At 40.4% G+C, this 6,289-nt stretch overlaps 1 protein-coding gene across 16 annotated transcripts in view; it reads right to left on the reverse strand.

Moving 5' to 3' along the window:
• Positions 1–1,748, reverse strand: part of tcf7l2 (transcription factor 7 like 2) — a 109,351-nt gene extending 107,603 nt beyond the window's left edge. For 6 of the 16 annotated variants that reach the window (XM_086303768.1, XM_086303775.1, XM_086303771.1 and 3 more), the window contains exons 1-2: positions 1,496–1,747; positions 596–741 (exon numbers count right to left, since the gene is read on the reverse strand). The gene's annotated coding sequence lies outside the window, so the exon portion shown is untranslated. Of the gene's footprint in view, positions 1–595; positions 756–1,495 lie in introns of all 16 variants that reach the window. The other 10 variants (XM_086303773.1, XM_086303769.1, XM_086303774.1 and 7 more) reach the window with 4 other exon arrangements.
• Positions 1,749–6,289: the final 4,541 nt, after the last annotated feature.

Here is a 6,289-nt window from a genome sequence, read left to right on the forward strand (position 1 = left end):
TAAGAAACATCCAGTCCAATCAAAACTACATACACTGTTAACATAAGATTTAGAACCTGTAAAAAACAATTAATGTCCAGGTTTTAGACTCATTGTACGTGAATTTGGCAGTTATGTGGGTTTTGCTCGTAAGCATTACAATGAAATATCTCGATCTCGATCTCTAGCTCCATCTGCATTTCAAATTCACCCACAAGCTGTACTGATGACCATTTCACAATCCACATTAGCGACAACAGACCTTTCTTTGCCAATTATCATTATTCCACTGATAATTGCTCACTCTGAAATTTGCTGAATCTGTCCATGGTGCTGAACCAGCCTTACCAGTACTTAACACATGGTCTCTAATCAAAGCCAGTTGCATGATTTTGTGTGCATTGTGACAAAAACTAGCTGCATGTCCCTATGTAACTGAACTTTACAAGACCACTTTGTAAACGTTTTATTTTAGGCTAAAGGCTAAACTCCATAATAACCTGACTAGACAACCTTGTATGTGCATCACATGTATACAAAAACTATGCAAAGACTGCAAGTTCATAGATTTCACAAAAACAAAAACAAAAACCGTGCATTACGGATATACACTGACCTTTTCCTCTTTCTACGTTGATTTCTTGCTCTTTGAAACAAATTCTTCAGACCATGGCCTGCAGGTTCATGTTCAGCTTGTCTTTGTCCATATCTCTGGTATTCTTGGATGGTGTCTCCTCTGGTGAGTAGCCCTCACCCTTCAGCCTGTATGTCATAACCTGTGGAGTTATATTTCTGACAGACACCTACCCAGACATCCCGACAGCTAAAATAAAACTGAGCTCCCCTTTTCTCTCTGCTTACTCAGTCAACTAGCATGAATCTATTGTTATTGCAGGACACTAATATTCCTGACCTCTATAGTGCCTTTCAGTTTATCAAATCGCTTCCTTTATATTTATTACTTATTACTAACTCATTTATTTACCTTTATAACATCATTTTGTATATATAAAAAGAAAAACCTGAAGACCCTGATTATTTCAACACCACTATGACACGATTTGAAATAAGCAGAAGATAATAGGAATGTATTGCTAATTATTACCAATTCTATCGTTGTTCCATTATATTTAGCTAAGTATTGCTAGCTAACTATTTCACGTTAAGCTAGGCTACTTTTGCTATATAATCTGCAGCTGATGTTGCTATTTTAACTTATTGTTTGTTATGTATATCTACTAATTTGTTAAGCCGTCTTACACCTAGGTAATAATTTCAACTGTCTATCGATGTTTTATGGAAGTTACAAACAGTATTGACCACCAATTATATCGGCTAACAATTGCAAATGTTAGTTAAATATATGTTTAGCAAGCTAATCCGAGCATTTATTCACTTTTTAAAACATTTTAATTACCTATGCGCTGCTATTTTCAGTTTTTCTTTTTACTCACTTTTAGTTAATAACCCCTGAAATTTAGGCCTAGATCTATACTCAATAGTAAAATACACTCACTGGCCACTTTGTGAAGTGATCTTGCTAGCACTGACTTGGCCTCCTCTTGCCTTCAGAACTGCTTTAATTCTTTGTGGCATAGATTCATCCTCAGAGATTTTGGTCCATTTTCACATGATCCCATCACACAGCTGCTCCAGATTTATCATCTATGATGTGAATCCCTTTTCCATCCCTAAGGTCCTCTTTTGGGTTGAGCTCATGTGACTGTGGAGGCTATAGAGTGAGTTCATGCTCAAGAAGTCAGGTGACATTATCTGAATTTTGTGGCATGGTGTGTGACCCTCCCACCAGCAGTATAGGCGGATCCGCTGTGGTCATAACTTTAAGGGACAATATCAGGTAGTCTGTGGTGTTTAAATGATGCTCAGCTGGCACAAAGGGGCCCAAAGTGCACCATGAAAACATCCCCCACCACTGAAACAGGCAGGATGGATTCATGCTTTCATGTTGTTTATGCTAGATTCTCACCCTATCATCTTAATGTTGCAGATGACTCATTCTTTATTTTCTATTGTCTAGCTTTGGTGAGCCTGTGCAAGCTGTAGCCTCACTTTCCTGTTCTTCCATTGTGGTCTTCTGCTCCTATATCCCATTTGTTTCATGGTTGTATGTTCAGGAGTGCTCTTCTGCATATCTTTATTTGAAAAGCCCAGTAGATCACCAGGCAAATGACTGTATACACTGCATACCAGCCTACTTATCGTTAGATGCGAAAGCACACATTCCTGCTGGAGGGAGGTCGTATAAGCAGCTGCCACCATTTTGATGCCTTCTAAGCTTCAGTTTTCTGAATTTCAGTGGCTCCTAGAAGAAGATAGACCAAGGATGTTGTATGTTTTATCAGTACCGCTGCCTGCATCTTCAGTCAAAAATAAGTTCACAGAAGTTTTGATAAATGCAACAGGTACAGTCAACACTTTTTTGATACCTACATAGGCTTCTTTGGTGCTCTCAGAGGGAACACACCAACAGTATCCTTTAACACCAGTCAGTCATGTATGACCTTAACCTGGATAGCGATGAAGTGATCATTGGCATGCTCTTGGAATTGCACCTTGCACATAATCCCTTTTGTACCTTCAAAGACAGAGCAGTTAATCTGGCTAAACTTTCACCTATTTACACTGCCGCATATCTACTCATGCTTTTTGCCCTGTTGGACTTTTAGTGATTTTGTTGTGTTTCCAGATCTGAACAAATATGTAGGTGAGGTCACTAGTGTTAGTTATGAATGAGCAAAATGGCAAAAAGCAAGATTCAAGATGGTATAAAATGGATTTTAAGTAATAAGGACACAATTTTGCAGACCATCCAACGATCCTCAGATTTTTAGGTCACAAAAGGAGGGTCGTGTCCTAATAACGTCTTTCAGCTGTAGCCTTAGCGAGATCCAAACAAGCCAGAGTGCTTCACAATGGTGCCTGGGCTCAGTCTAACGAACCCTTCAGTGATAGTAACAAGGCTCCACACACAACTGCATTTTAACAGAAAACATCTATTATGTTATCTGCAAATAAAAGTATGCAGACCTTTGCGACATCGCCTTAACATGCCTAAATGACAACAAGCCGCACTGTTAAAGGTTTTACCTTGTTAGTTGCTGCTGACAGCATAGGGCATCGTGTATCTGTAAGAGAGATCGGTGGTAGATCCAGACTCTGCACCAATAGGAACACAAGGTCCCCAAATCCTTTATAGGCTTCAGAATTCAAAAGGAAGATCTTGGTTGCGCCATCTTCTACTTTTACTTACTTTCCAATCCCATTGTCCCCGTTTTAGTAGAATATGAATCACTCGAGAACACATTCTCTCTTTGAATGAGTGCAACAATTCTGAGGGTTCATTCAAAGGCACTACACGAGCGCATCTATAAGATTGTTCCTTTTCTCAATGGTCCGTCCTTCAACCAGTGCCATCGACTCAAATACAAGTAGACTACATTAGATTTCAATGGCTGTGAGCAGTGGCTGGGTTGAATGAGAGGCTTGCCTTATTCAAACCATGAGGAGTGTTTTTTTGTGTGTGTGTGTGTGTGTGTGGGGGGGGGGGGGGGGGTGTCTTTGGGCTGTACATTTAAAAAATACTGAAGTGTTTTTGCACTGACCACTAATGCCGCCGTTGCATCCACAGGGATGAATAACCTCATGACCCATGAGTCCCCATATGCTCTCTAAGCCCTTCACAAAACCTCCAAAGAAAACTAACGTTAAAGATTTATGACCTATAGATTATGCAGATATTTTGTTTAAATTTTTTTTTATTATTTATGTGGGCTTGGATCCGTTTCCAGCCTGACATTTAAAGCAGCACGAGCACATTAGAATTCAACAGGCAGGAAGAAACAGTTTGTATTTGGTTTGTTCGACCATCAAAGTCTAACGAAAAATCCTTTCTTAAAGAAACATCACAGAACGTGTTTGACTTGGCTTGAAAATCCTTTGTTCTTAAATCAGCTCACAATATCTAAGAAACAAAAGATAAATTCACGTCGTTTAAACGTCTGGCCGAACATTTGATCGAACTTTAAATCTATCTTAAAAGGCAGCTATGACATGCGCACATAAAAAAAACACAAGAGCCTCTACCGCTGACAGCACGTGAAATATTTTTTAAAGGAAAACTTAAACCACGTACAACTCTTAACATTTAACTCCGTTTTACATCAACCCTTTAATTGAGGCATACCATACAGTAGTTATCTTCTTATCTTGATGCAAGTCTGTGAAGGTGTTACTGAAGAAAACTGATTGCTGTCGGTCTTTCTGTACACCAAATTTTCAGTAGTAGAAGAAGAAGAAGAAAAGGTGTTTTGCAGTGTGCAGCTTCTTCTACCACGACTGGCCTCATTTGAGAGTGGTCAACTGCCTCCTAGACAGATGGAAGTGCTTACAGTCCACTTTTATCTATGCAAATGCACCAAAGCCGTGGGTGTTGAGGAAAGTAAATGCTCATTTGCGTTTGTTTTGCTGGCAATATAAGAGCCAGCTATGCCTTCCTGCTGTTTTGTACCAAATCAGTGAAATTACTTGGTCACCAAAGACAAAGCACAAAGTCCTGAGAAACAGAATCTACCTCTCGAAGGTCTGTGGATGTTTTGTTTCTCCCTCACTCTGGAGGGGAGTGTGTGCATTCAGCATTTTTGATCCTGCAGTGTAATCGGGCGTCTCCTTGTTTGGAGAACCGCCGAGGGATTGAAGCACCATCCATCAGACCTCCCTCGCTCTCTGGACTGTCCGGCCATTTTACATGTGGCTGAGTCCGGGCCTGGAAGAAAAGTTTTCATTCTCGCGACGAGCTTGTGTTTGAGGCTGGTTTATGACTTTCTCATCACAGCCAGCGTGCTACGAAATTTACCTTCACTTAAAGGGAAATGTATTATATGTGCACCTTAAAAAACCCCAAACAAAAACAAATAAAACAGCAAGCAGTTTACGGAAGAATGTTTTGCACTGAAATTGCTCTAAAATCTGACCATCTCAAGCTGCACTGTCCCATGCATTGCTCTCAGCTGGATCAACCTTTGTGGTTCATTGTAACAAGCATGCCAACAGAATCATTAATATGTTTTGACCCCCTCCTACGCCTGGTCAAAGGAAGGCCTATAGGCCAAAAGTGCTGTTGGCCTGTTTAGCATAAAATGAGTGCATTAATACCGGGAGACTCAATTATTTTACAAATAGTTTGGTTGACACTGCAGGTTATGAGAATCTGCCAACTTTGAAGACCTTTAGCTAGAGGCAGTGCTGGCTTTGGCACTAATTATGGACAACACTATGGCATAGATGACTGCAAGTTACGTGTGCATTCAAAATGCTTTTTAAACTGTCTTTGGGGTAACATAACACACAGGAGGAGTGAATTATATGCAAATTTATTGATTTATGTACTTTGTGTTTTGATGGTTTTTTTGTTTTAAATTTTAGTTCCAAGAATCACAAAAAGAAGGAAATCAAACCTAAAACTGTAACACAGATTGTTACATTTTAGGAGTGTATGACTGCATTTCTGTGTTTTTGAGGTAAGAGCTCACATGCCTCCAAAAACCTTTCATGACACGACGTTATGATTGCTATGATTTTTAGCTCAAACCCAGCTCTCCGTCTGCTCTTTGGTAGATCCAGACGATTTTCTTTACCCATAATCCCCCTGCTGACTCCTTCCCCTTTCTCTCACCTGATTAGAATTTCTGCCGTGGCCTCTGGGATTGGATGATTTCGACATATTTTATTTAACTGCTTTTGTAAGCCCTAATAATCAGCAGCTGTGATCTATGGCTGAATTACAATTTTCAGGGTCAAGGAGGGACTTGTGGTTGTGGAAAAGGGGTGGGTACGACCGGCTGCGCAGGTGGGTGTGTGCGTATGTACGATGGCGAGAAGGGGAAGGGGAAGTGGGGGGAAAAAGGAAAAAAACAGAGAGGAAAAAGGGAAGGAAGACTCTCACGAGTTGTCTTTAAAAATGAATGAGAAAATGGGTAATCCCCGAGTCACAGCATGAAAAGAGGGAAAATCAATATGGCCTCTCAGTTCACTTGGGCCCTCACAAGTCCTTGAGATGAACAAAAAGTTGTGCATTTTGTTGCCACATCCATATGTCTCAATAGAGCGGTGTGTGTTTGTGTGTAAAACTAAGCGAGTGTGTGTGTGTGTGTGAAGAGTAAGCCTGTCTGCAAGGCTGTTTGTGTTGAGAACAGCATAAAGGTGAAGGAAGGCCTGGTTCATATTGTGCAGGGTGAGTGGTAAATACCTATAAACAGTGTTATCACTTGCAGTGCTGTGCAAAAGTCTTGAG

Source organism: Aulonocara sp. 'chitande type north' Nkhata Bay, linkage group LG8 (assembly GCF_057382095.1).
Source record: "Aulonocara sp. 'chitande type north' Nkhata Bay isolate Kocher_YH1m ecotype deep benthic linkage group LG8, A_spYH_male_GT1.1, whole genome shotgun sequence".
NCBI classification, from domain to species: Eukaryota; Metazoa; Chordata; class Actinopteri; order Cichliformes; family Cichlidae; genus Aulonocara; species Aulonocara sp. 'chitande type north' Nkhata Bay.